A 13628-nucleotide genomic window follows, 5' to 3' on the forward strand; every position below is an offset into this window, starting at 1 on the left:
TGTCAATTTTTTTTGTTGTTGTTGTTTTGTTTTATTTTGTTTTGTTTTCCTGAGGCGGGGGTTAAGTGACTTGCCCAGGGTCACACAGCTAGGAAGTGTTAAGTGTCTGAGACGAGATTTGAACTTGGGTCCTCCTAAATTCAGGGCTGGTGCTCTATCCACTGCGCCACCTAGCTGCCCCAACTCTGTGTGTCAAATTTTAAATTGAACAATGACAAATATAAGCAAACCTAAAAGGTGAAGAGATAGAAATGGACCTGGAAATCATAGCAGAAAAGGATTGTTTGTGTAACAAAAAGGTGACAAACCAAGAGAAGACTTGAGGAGGAAAACATAGTTGAAAAAGCACTTATTAAGTTTGGAGCTATATACAAAAATTATTGACAAGATTTTTGGCTTAATGTAAGGAAAACTTTTCCCCTATAAATTAGTGTTTTTCTGTGAATGGAATGAAGTCCATGAAGGAGGTTGAGGGAGAATACTTTAGGAAAAGGTCTTTTGTAGAAATTAAAGCACTGTATAAGTTCCAATTCAAATGACATTGCTTCTGAAATAATGGTAATAATTGTTAACAGCATTGCTATCATGATTATTCTGTTGCTGTTGTTAGCACACATCATTAAGATTCTAGTCTGGCAATGATGCCATTCCTGGACCTTCTACTGTCCTTGTACCAAACTGAAGCAAAGTTCATAGAAAAATACAGAACATTTTTAGTAATAGACTAAAGCCAAGTTCTCATCAAATTTAACCTTTATTGTTAATACGTTCTTTAATCCAGACAATCAATAAAGCAATAAATCAAGTCTTGATTTATTGAAATTGTTGTTTTCTGCTTCATATGCTCACCATGAATATTTAACAATCAGCTCTCTGAAGGGTCTTTGTGCTTCTCCTAGCCATACCTCATAAAGGTACCTGGAAAGATTTTCATGTGTGTGTGTGTGTGTGTGTGTGTGTGTGTGTGTGTGTGTGTGTGTGTGTGTGTGTATGTGTGTGTGTGTTCCTAAGCTGATGTTATCAAATGCTAAGCTAGAGTTTGGGAGTAGAGTTTCTTGGTTACAGAGAATTAGGAGACATTTTATCCCATAAAGGGTGATTACAGAAGCCGTACCAATAGATAGATCCACCCATTTAATTCAATTCCATAATTGTTTATTTGGAGGCAGGCCTCCCTGTAGCTGTGTTTCCACAGGGTCTAACTAAGATCTTTGGTAGTTTTTCCCCTTCAGGCCTTCGATAGCTTCCCATAACAACAATCCTATTGTTTAGATAGTCTACCGTGTGCCTTTTACCCATAGCATCCCATTTGATTCTCATAGGAAGCCTGTGAGCTAGGGCATTATCCCCACGTTCACGGCTGAGGACTTGCTCACACAATCAATAAGTGTCTGTAACTATATTGAAACCCCCACTTTTTCTTTCTCTGGGGCCTTCACTGCCCACTGCACCATCTTGCTGTCCCTCCTTCCTTTTAGGTCCCTTAAGGCTCTCACAATTGCATTCAATGCTCATGGCATTAACCTCTCCCATCTAGAGTTGGTCTATATTGGATCAATGGTCCAGTCTGCCTTTCCCTCACATTTTTTCTCTTCTTGTCATGGGAACTTCCTCTATAAGTACCAGTGGAATTGTGATTATAGCAGTGTTCCAGTTGGCCTTTATAAAGAACAAGGTTAAACTGGGTTCCATAGTTTGGTAACTTCATATTGGACTTTTCCCCCCAGGAATATGTGACAGCATGGACCTTCTTTACCATATATCCCCATAGAGGTTAATATTTCTGGCTTTAGATCAACTTTTAACTAATCTGGATGGAAAGAAGCAATCGATAGATGTGTAGAAGACCGATTGTAGACTCACGTGGCTTCAGTTTCTTTTTATAATCTTAATAAAATATGATTTTAATATACATGCATTTTAATACATAATTTAATTAAGATATACCCTTCTTCTTACCCACAAAAACATTATTACAAATCCTTTAGTCTTGACTTCTACCTGTTCCCCATCGTTTCTGGTCATTTCTGATTTCTTTCTTAATTCTCAAGAAGAGTGTCAGCTTCTTGAGGGTTGACTGGGGGCAGCTCCATGATCTGCCATTTTATCCTCCGGCCCCTTTTATTGTAATCTGCATACAGTGTCCATTCATCAAATTGAAGCTAATTTAGGCTCTTTAATAGTTTATTCTGAGCATCACAATACTCCAAATAACACATGCTTCTCAGATTTCCCCCCCACACACAACGGAGCTAATCTAGCTGTTATCACCGATGTTTATCTGTGCTGACTGACCCGTATCTCCATATGCCCTGAACTCTGCAACATTTCAGAGTTGTGGGAACAGTTGTCTGTGGGCACGATACTGGCTTTGTGTTCCTCCTATCATACTGACCTTTAGTTTCCAAATGAAAAAAGGAAAAATATATTTTAAAAAGCCTGCTTTGAAGTTTTCAATAAGACTTTAAAAACAGGCAACCATTTTCCCTGGAGAATTTTATTTTGTGAATATTATCTTGCCTGAAAGTGGGTGCATTTCAGAGATGTGATATTTGCAAGCCTTTTGTATGTGGATTTCAACAGTTTTTTTTTTTAAATAACTGATTTGGAAAGTAGGACTGAATGCATGTAAATGATTGCTTTACTGCTTTCTCCTTTCTTCTTTTGTATTATTCAGGCCATTGGCAGGGAAGAGCCACGGGTTGTTTATTCTAAGTGGTACGAGTTTATTTAGTGCTGTGGAAATTGTGAGGTAGATGGTAAAAAATTGGTATGAAATGTCCCTTGCTTTGCAGAAGGTGAGGCAAGTAAGGTTATTCATAACTTAATACAAAAATGATGTCTTCTATAATTTGATACACATGAAAAGGCAGTGCGAGGATTTATAATATTTTACTTAAAATACCAGATGGAGATCATTTCTCAGACCAAGTACACTGACAACATACTTATCTCTTCATTTTTCAAATTTGAATCTTTCTTGATTCCACAGATAGTGTCTAAGACAAAGGAGGGATTAGAGAGAGTTGCCCCATAATCTATAAATGGACATATTAGAAATTGGGGGATAGACATTCTAGAAACCCTGATTTCACCATTGTGGACAATACCCGGTAGTGTTTCCTCGTGTGTATCTATATGGATTATTGTCCATGGATTCTCATGATTTCCCCATGGAATGTTTCCCTATAGTGAAAATCGCTTGCCTTATATTTTCTTGTTCTAGTTCAGATAGCAGTGCTGAACAAAAAAAAAAATGTCAAAAAGCTATTTCTCAATGGTATTTACACACATATATTGTATCTAGGTTATATTGTAACACATGTAAAATGTATGGGATTGCCTGTCATCGGGGGGAGGGAGTGGAGGGAGGGGGGATAATTTGGAAAAATGAATACAAGGGATAATATTATAAAAAATATATACTGTGGAAAAAATTATAAATAAAAAAAAGCTATTTCTCAGTCTATCCACAGTCTATATTTTATATGTTTTTTTTTTTTTCATGTGCTAAGATGTTAGGATTACAAGGTTGTCTGGGCAATTCTCTAGCTCAGAATTCACTTCTTTGCTTCTGGCCTTTAAGGGGAGTTTACACCTTTGGACTTCCGAAGAGGAGTTTACCTATTTAGAGGAGTTTACACTTTTAAAAGGAGCAAGTTCATTGGCTGTGGGAGTTCTCCCAGGCCCATTCTCTGGGAGGATAAAAGAGGCAGCATTGAGCCTGGAGAGTCAGTCTGTAAGGATAACTGAGAGATGACCGGACCTTTACACTAAGCACCACAACATGGATGTTAAGGTTAGAATTGTAAAAGAAGTAAAGAAGGCCCTCGGTGGCCTTAGAGAAAATACACAATTTTGCTAATGAGCCCAAGGTTTTGACTGGATTAAAGAACCATCTTTTTTTTCCCTTAAAAAAAAAAAAAAATCAGCCTTTTCTCCCTCCTGTCTCAACACCATTGCCATTCAAGAACTGGAAAAAAAAGTCTGTTACAAATATTTATATTTGTTGTTTTTCCGTTTTCACTTGTGTCTGACTCTTTAAGACCTCATGGAACATAGGCCGCCAGGCCCTTCTACTATTACTTGAAGTCTGTCCAACCTCATGTCTACTGTTTACATGACACTTCCATCATCTCATGCTATACCATCCCCTTTTCCTTTTGCCTTCAATCTTTTCCAGTATCAGGATCTTTTATAAGAGTCTTGTCCAAGGACATGTAGTCATACACAAAGTCAAAAGAAATGGAACCATTGGCCAGGTCCAAAACTATATTTATCTTTTGTTGGACTTTGAGTCATTTGCCTTTGACCTAGGAAGTGAGTAGCCCATTTCATCATTAGTCCTCCAGAATTACGGCTGGTCATTCTGCTGTGAAGACTGCCTAATTTTTTCAGAATGTAGAAATTTGTTCTCCTGAGTCTGTTCACTCCCTTAGCATCAGCTTGAACAAGTTTTCCTGAGTTTCTCCGAAATCATTCTCTTCATCACTTCTTATGACACAATTCTATTTCAGTGCATTTAATATCATAACTTGTTTATTATTCTGATTTATGGAAGGCCCATCTTTTTCACAGCTGTATTCTTCCTCTGATGTTGCTTGGTTCAGTCATGGAATAATTCTGAAGAATTGAAACAGTAAATAGCCACATAGGAAATAAAAGACATTGATGGTGTGTGAAACATGCTGAAACACATGGCAATCAAAGAATTGTGTCACAGAAATGGTACTAAAAGATGGAATTAGAAAGATGGATCAATACAGAAATTTGTAGGAAAGCCAGAGATCTAGAATCAGTGGTAAATTGCCTAGAGAATGAACTCATGAGCTGCACATATTCACATGATGTTAAAAACCCTTGACATATTGGGCGGACTTGCTGGGAAGAACATATGGAGTTATGTACAAAGTTCTGACAAGATAAGATGACATGGTTGGGTTGTATGTTGTCTTGTTGAGGGTAATACCCATATAAATGAGCTCACATAACAATTAGTATTGCAAAGTTTGGGATAATTATTATCAATCTCCTGCAGAGAGAGCCCCATCTTCTTTTAAGATGCAGCTCAGGGAGTATGTTCAGCATGGAACCTTTCCCTTTTCTTGTAAATACTAGTGCCCTTCCACCCAATTATTGCATGTATTTGTTTTTATCCATTTTATCTTTAAGCTGTACATAATTTAAAATATTTTCCTTTAGACTGAAAGCCCATTATGAGTATGAATTGTTTCGCTCTTGCATTGTATCTCCCCAGTGTCGCAAATATGTGCTTCTTATTAAAATTGATTAAATGATCAGTTAAATACTTCTACCATTTCATTGTAGATCCTCAGTAAATAAAATCACAAGAGCATGGGAAAAAAACATGAATCTCTCATTATTCTTTCCACCATGCTTCCTTCCACCAGATATGTCTTGAACTTAAGGGATTATATTATACTCTCTATATAAAAATTATATTATACTCTATATATTATATATACTCTCTATATAAAAGAAATTGGATTCCATCCCCACACTAGACCCCAAAATATTAAACATGAAAGGTAGACCTTGTCCCAGAACCATTCATTTCTGATCTCTGCTGAAAAAGTAGGCATTAAAAACTGGCAAATGAGGGAAAGTTGTCTTAAAGGACTTGACATTCAAGGTAATACTTAAAGGAAATAAGGGTCCAAGAGTTGAAGGCCTTAGGGAACGACCTGAACAAATTTTTGGAGATGGGAGATAATATATCTCATATCAAGAATATCACTTTGGCTGCATGACTCGAAGAGAAATGGTTTGCAGTCAGATAAAAATGGCAGTCAACAGATAGAATCAGAAGGTGTTTCTATGTTAATTTGAGGAGAGTTATTTTATCCTAATCACTGAAGTTAATTTTAGCCAAGAGGTTTGCAAGACCAAATCCCTACTTTTAAAAATATCAATTTTGGCAGTACTGCAGACTGAAGAGGCAATAGTCTGGATGTGTTGTGAACAATTAGGGGATTGTATCAATACGCTAGGATAGAAACATAATATCTAAACTATGCTGGTAGTCACATGAGCAGACAGAAGGAGATGTATATAAGAGATATTGTGGAGGTAGAATTAATAACATTTGAAACTGGATAAATCGAGTGAATGAAAATATCATAGAATTGTCCAACCAAGCACATAGGCTTAGAGTTAAGGAGATACAAAAGATAATATTATAGATCCAGGAATTATCTACTCTGAATGATAAAATCTCAAAAAGTAATGGAAGCAACTATAAAGTTACTGATGAAAGAGAAGAGAAAACCAAGAACAGAGTAGTGGAGATGGCTCACAAATTGTGATCATGCAAAGGATACCAAGAAGGAATAGCTACAATGGCAGGAAAGAAATCCAGAGAGAAGTCATAACATCTCTAGAAGGAAAGAGTGGATGAGAGACTAGTCAACAGTATTTAACGCTACAGATAGGTCAAGAAAGAAGAGCAAAGAGGAAATGCTATTTTACTTAGCAACAAAAAGTCATTTGTTGACCTTAGACATATTAATTTCAATTTTCAGTTAGGGACAGAAAGCAAACTTCAAAGAATTGAGAAATGTAGGAGCTTTCAGAAAGTAAAAGCTATAAATTCTATAACTTCTCTATTTAGATTGATAATAGCTTCAAATTTATGAACTCTGTATTCCAGGAAAATCAATCTATTTCCAACTTAGATTCATGTATTACATTTTCATCTCCCATCTCTTGCTTTTACATAGATTATCCACGGTGCCTCACGTACAATCACTCTTCCTCTCCATGTCTTGGGATGTCTTCATTCAAGTTCCATTTCATACAAGAGATTTTCCATTTTTCCCTAACTTGTAAGTGTTCCTCAGACCTCTATACTGACTTCTTATGTATTTGGTATAAGACTTGTACTTATTGAAATGAAGCCTCTCTCTTGCATCTGCATCCTGACCACTCACTTCCTTTTGGGCTTCCAGATCTAAAATTGCTGCTACATTACTGATTGCCTTTTAGCCATCTTTAATGAGAAGTCCTCCAGGCATCTAAAGCTCAAAATGTGATTATCAAAGTGATTCTCCCCACTCTACACCAGCCTCAATCATTTTATTAATGTCTACAACATCATCTTTTCAGTTGCTCAGAATTGCCCAACCTAATAATGTTTCCCCAAATACTTGTTGATTGACTGATACAAGTATGAACTATATTAGTTATTTTTGAGTTGTTATGACCTGAACTTATTGAGAATAAAATAAGCAGCAATATAATGTGGAATATTTTTATGTGTGACCATTCTTCTCTAAAGTGATAAACACCTTCTGTAGAGGAACTTTTTATTTCTGTTTTATTTTATCAACCATGGAGAAATATACGACTAAATACTCAAAAGATTTATTATTACATTGTTTTTAGAAATTCCATCTTCCAAGGCAGATAACTACTATTTGTAACTTAGACTTCTTGAGAACGGTTAATGAGTTGATCATAGTCTCAGAGTCAATATTTAAACCCAGATGTAATCTACAACATGTCTTAAAACAACTGAGAAAAGAATGAAGTATACTGAATAGGAATAGTTGAAATAAAATATTCAATATTCAACTTTAAAAAGTCCGATCATGTAAATCAACTTTTAAACTAAAATATAGAGTTCAGAGTTTTGTTTTGTTTTGGAGAAGAATCCAATTTTTGGAGGTTGATGAATATCCTCTGCTATGTTCTTAGTAGGGACTCAGCTGATACTTGCTAGATGAATAGAGACATGATTCTGTTCCGGGGAAGTTTGAATTCCTCAGTGAGACTAGTTGTTTTCTTCTATAAGGCATAAAAGCTGTCAATCACAAATACGGAGGAGTTGAAGTGTGGAAAAATGGATGTTGGCATTTGCAAACAAAAAATAGAACTGGGCAACAATATGGTCATTTCTACTGAATATTTACCACTAAGAAATTCAAAATAGATTTCTTCACTGCTGTTGAAAGAAAATGAAAGAAAGGAACAGAATTCTTCTTTGCCAGATGGCAGTTTGCTTGGTGACTAAGAAGAATTCAAGAGTCCTAAAGTCAGTAGGCTAAACCACAGATCGGAGCATATTGAGATTTGGCTAAATCTAGGCATTCTGGGACAGGAGAAAGGGTGCAGGACGGACCCTCCAATGCCCTGGGTTTGAAATCCAACTGTTACTTCTTCACTCTGATATTTAGGGCAAGTTACTCCTCTCCCTTCGGAGTGATCAATAACTGGATCAGTAATGAGAGGAATTGATTATGGATCCTAATGCATTTGTATTGTATATGTAATACGCTGATGTTGTCCTCATGCTTGGGACTTAACTTTCCAATTTGTAATGACCAGGACTAGATTATTTTCTTCACATGGGGCCCCAGCCATGCTTATTTCATTTTTAGCTGAGCTCACCCTGTTAGATTTCTGTATCCTCCCCAATTGTTTTGCTTCTATTCTTTTTTTTTTTTTTGTATTTTCTATTCCTTTATTATAAACTGAGCTTCTTGAGAGGTTGATTATTGCAAAGTGAGAGATAAAATGCTAAAGGAACTTAAAAAGCAGTACTACAACAAACACACCCTATAAATGATTTTTTCTTTCTAATTGTTTTTACTCCAAGAACAATCAGAAAAAAAATTAGTTTCCTCCAGAAGATATTGAAGTCACAGAATACATATAATATTTATTTAATTTTCATTTTGATTGAATTTTTAATTTAAAAAATGAATTCTTTATTTTCTTTTTCTCCAGCCCCTTCCCCACTCAATGAGAATATAATGTCCATTAAACATGAGAAAACACGCAAAACATATTTCCATGTGAAATGTATCACAACAAAAACCAAAAAGAAGTGAGACTTCATCAGTTCTCTCTCTGGAGGCATATAGGAATTTTTACTAACAAGTTCTTCCAAATTGTCTTGGATCATTGTATTGATCAGAGCCAAGTCTTTCTCAGGCAATCAGCCCTACAATATTGCTTTTACATGATCTCTTGGTTTTATTCACTTCACTTCGCATCATTTCATGTAGGTCTTCTCAGGATTTTCAAAAAGTGTGTTCCTTGTCATTTCTTATAAGGCAATAATGTTCCATCATAATCAATAATATGACAGTTTGTTCAGGTATTTCCCAAATGATAGGTAGTCTTTCAATTTTCTATTGTTTTGCCACCATAAAAAGCTGCTGTAAATATTTTCATACATTTAGGTTCTTTTCCTTTTTTTCTTTTTTCTTTTTTGATATTTTTGGGATACAGATCTAGCAGGGGTATTACTGGGTCAAAGGGTCTATGGCCTTTGGGCATTGGTCCAAATTGTTCTACAGAAAGGTTGGATCAGTTCAAAATTCTGCCAACAATGTATGAATATACCAATTTTCCACCTCTTTCAGCATTTATTATTTCCAGTTCATATGAAGTGGCATTTCAGAGTTATTTTAATTTGCATTTCTTTCTAATTGATGATTTAGAGTATTTCTATATGACAATAGATTGCTTTGATTTGTTTTGAAAACTGACAGGCAAATATATTTTGATGCGATGAAGTTGAGTTTCCTCCACAACTAATCCGGTTACGGTAACAAGCTCTTTTCCTCTCTTGCATCTAAAACTCTTGAGAAAACCACCTACATTTCTTGCCTCCCGTTTTCTCCTCTCACTTCATTCTCAATCTTCTACCAAATAGCATCAATTTTCATCATAAATCTAACACAGTTCTCTCCAAAGGAATTTGTAATTTCATCATTAAATTAGCTTTTTCTTTACCCTCATCCTTCTGGACCTTTCCTGTCTTCAACAACAAAGAGGACTCTTCTCCTAGAAGTTTCCTTCTCTCCTCTCTAGATTTTTCTTGACCTTACTTTCACTCTATGAAGTGGTCTCCTCCACTAAATTTTCATCCAGACCATGTTCACTAATTCCCATAGGCCTCTGGCCTGGGCTTTCTCTTCTCTTTTTATGCTTAATTTGTTGAAATCATCAGCTTCTGTGGATTCAATTATAATTTCCATGAAGATCCCTATATTTATATATTAAACCCAGTTCCTCCACTAAGCTTCCCTTCCACATCCTCAACTGCCTGTAATATATTATAGTTTTATGGTATAGTAGGAATTTCTCTCATTTTAAGTTTGAAGTAGATGACTTGAGGAAAGTTCAGTTGTCAAGTTTTTCATGTGATGATCAAGTTAACAGAGCGAATCACTCAAATCATTCCACTTTACTAAAGTGATAATATGCCTCATATATATACCTCAATACTTTAACCAGATAAGAATATGACTCTGTAAATGTCTCTCAACTTTCTCATTTGTACTTCTTTAGATTTCTTATTTGGTACCTCCAGCTCCCAGCTGGATATCTGAAACTATTCTCATGGACAACTTATACTCTCCATGTCCAAAGTTAAACTTATTACCCTTCCCCACCCCCGATTCTTCCCTATTTTTAGTTTCTATATTACTATCATATTATATTAATACAGATACATATATTGCTTGATTATACATGTTTATAACATTTATAATATTTCTTTTTTTTTCTTCATTCTGAATCAGAAGAGGAGATAGGGAGATAAGAAGAAAAGGTAGATCTTTGCATATTGAGAAAAAAATTAAAAAGAAAAGTGGAATGATATAAAAAAGTGAAAGGAAAATATGATTAACATTCCCATTACCAAAAAAGGAGAGAGGGGAGGGATAGTGTCTGCAGAAGAATAGACCAGGGAAATTGATTGTGATTTCTACAACATTATAGAATAAATCATTAATGAAATAATTGCAGAAAAATAAGAAAGGGAATCAAGTGAGACTGATCTCTTTTTTGGACAAACCAGCAAATATATATATATATATATATATATATATATATATATATATATATATATATATATATATATATAATATACATATTATATATAGGTATGCATGTATGTATATGCCTCCTATTTGTCAAGCATTTTAATCAAGAATGTTTTTTTTTTTTTTTAACAAATATCTCATTTGAGGCTCACCACAACTTTGAAAAGCAGGTGCTATTGTTATTTTCATTTAGGAGTGGGGAAGGAAATACAGGAAAATTGAATAATCTAAAACAAAGTCTTCTTTGTTGGTTTAAGTTAACACATTACCAGGTAGAGATTAATTATCTTTAAAATGCTTTTTGAATTAAATTGTTTTGATAACCTTATTTCTTCCTCTGAATAGATGCAATAGATGGATGGTTGGTGGTGGTCAGAAAATATTTGTTAGGGATGTTTCCTACACAAATACCCTTCCCATAGGTAACATAATCTATGGTTAAAAAAAAAAAAAAAAAACAACAACAACAACAAAAATAGTCAATTATCTAGTTATGGACGATGCTTAAGGATATGAAAGAAGTGAATCAAGGCAGAGACCTTGGTGACTTATTTGCCTGAACTATGAACATTTATCGAAAAATCTGAATTAGCAGATGGATTCTTTCCTCATTGCCAGACATTTGTAAACAAGAAGAAGGAAATCAGTGTTTAATGAGAGATCAAATAATGGTTCTTTTTTTTTCCTTTTCCATAAACAGAATATAGAATACAGATTTGAGCTCATTTGTTTATTCCATTGATAATAGTGATGTGTTAAATTAAAAAGTTCAGTCAAATCAATAATGAAAAAGGCATTGTAATTATAAGGACTGGTTAACAATATCAATTTATAATAATGAAATCCTTATTCCAGAACATCTGGCAATATTTCACTGTTACCTTGTGATTAGAAAATGCTTTAGAGTTCCAGAGCTAGTTATCGACAAATACAAAATTAAAAAAAAAAACTTTTGTCAGATAAATTAGATATTCATATTTTCTTCTCATAAATAGTAGCATTTTATTTAAATATCATTTTAAATCATATTTACGGTTGGGGTCTTTTGAGGAAAATTATTTCCTATAGTGTATCTTTTCTCAATGGAAAAATCAATTCCTTCACAAAAGTCTCTAAAAGTTGTAGTTAAAATCTGATTATCAAAGGACAAATGATGAAACACTTTCCTTCTTTATTATAAACAGGTAGGAGACCGTAGCTGCAGAATTTTGCAGATGTGTGCGACATTCTAATCATCAATGTGGATTGACAAACTATGTGATGGTACATAGTAATATACTGTGTATGCACATACATATAACTGTGTCATATATTTAGAACACACACATAGATGAATACCTGCACGTAGATGTGTGCATATTGCAGAAAACTCTTTATCCAAGACAGATTGAAATCCTGAATGTTTACCCTGAGTGTTCCTTTTTTCATTGTGGCATCTCCCTGATTGGGGAAGTCCTCCCTGAACCTCTAAGAAGGGCAGCCATGCTGACCATCACTTCATTTCTCACCAGCCTACAGTCCAGACTCCCCATTGCACTTTGGCAGGGATTACCCCTCCTCTCTTTTTTGGGGGGTACCATCTTTCTCCAATGCACATAGAAATTAAAAGATTGATAGATAAGACTGATTGATAGATAAAAAGGTGGTTAGACAGATATAGATTGATAGACATAAATACAGATAGATACATATATAGAGAGACTGATATGTTTCTATATATACATATAAATGTATATATATATATTATATATATAACATATACACATTTATATCTATCTATCTATCTATATCTATCTATAGATAGATAGATATAGATAGATAGATAGATATAGATATAGATATTCTCTGAAGGAATTATATATCAGGAAATGAATGTGGTATAAAAAAGCATCATTAATTTTTTTTAATGTTGATGAAATAATGGTATTTAAAGAAATCATCAAAGAAAGTGGTGTAAAAGTACCAATTGCCTTCTCTGTGTCCTTAAACATAACAAGGATGGTCAATTGGCCCACATAAACTAGCAATGTCCTCCTGTTAAACAGCCTGTCATCTTCTTTTAAATGCAAAATAAAATGTTCATCTCCTCATATGCTACCGTTATGATTCTTTCAGAAAATTAGTCTGCTGTTTTATGGCATCAGTCCTCTTGGTAACCTACAGCTACTTACTACTCTCTCAATACATTGTATTCCCTTGCATATGGGTCCTATTACCTGGGCCCCCAAACATGGGGTCACATAAACTCTTCAAGATCATTGACCTGCATCTGGCAGGGAGGTAAGAGGACATTCACTCCCATTTCCTCCTTCAGGGATGAGGAAACTTGTCCAAGGTCACACAATTATAACAGCCTTTAAGCAGAAGTGGGAGCTAACATTTATGTTTAGTCATGTCAACATGCACAAGGAAATTAATTTCATATGTCTGGTCTGTGCCTGGTTCTGGGAATAAGGAGGGGAAACAACCAAAAAGGAAAAAAAATTCTTGACTTCAAAAGACTTACATTCTAATGAATAAAAAATAATAATTCTGGTCCTTGCACAGCACCTAGAACATAGGAGGTGCCTTATAGTACTGAATTGAATTGTATAGACTTAGTCCTTTAATATCAAACCTTAATCTTTTTCTGATGATAAATAATTCTTAACATTTATAGTGTTCTAAAATTTCCAGAGGTTTTAATGTGTGTTAATTAACCTTGTTGAGTATCAATCTCTTCATCTTGGAAAGGTAGATAATACTCTCCACCTCCTTAAATTAAGGATTCAT

Source organism: Sminthopsis crassicaudata, chromosome 4 (assembly GCF_048593235.1).
Source record: "Sminthopsis crassicaudata isolate SCR6 chromosome 4, ASM4859323v1, whole genome shotgun sequence".
NCBI lineage: Eukaryota > Metazoa > Chordata > Mammalia > Dasyuromorphia > Dasyuridae > Sminthopsis > Sminthopsis crassicaudata.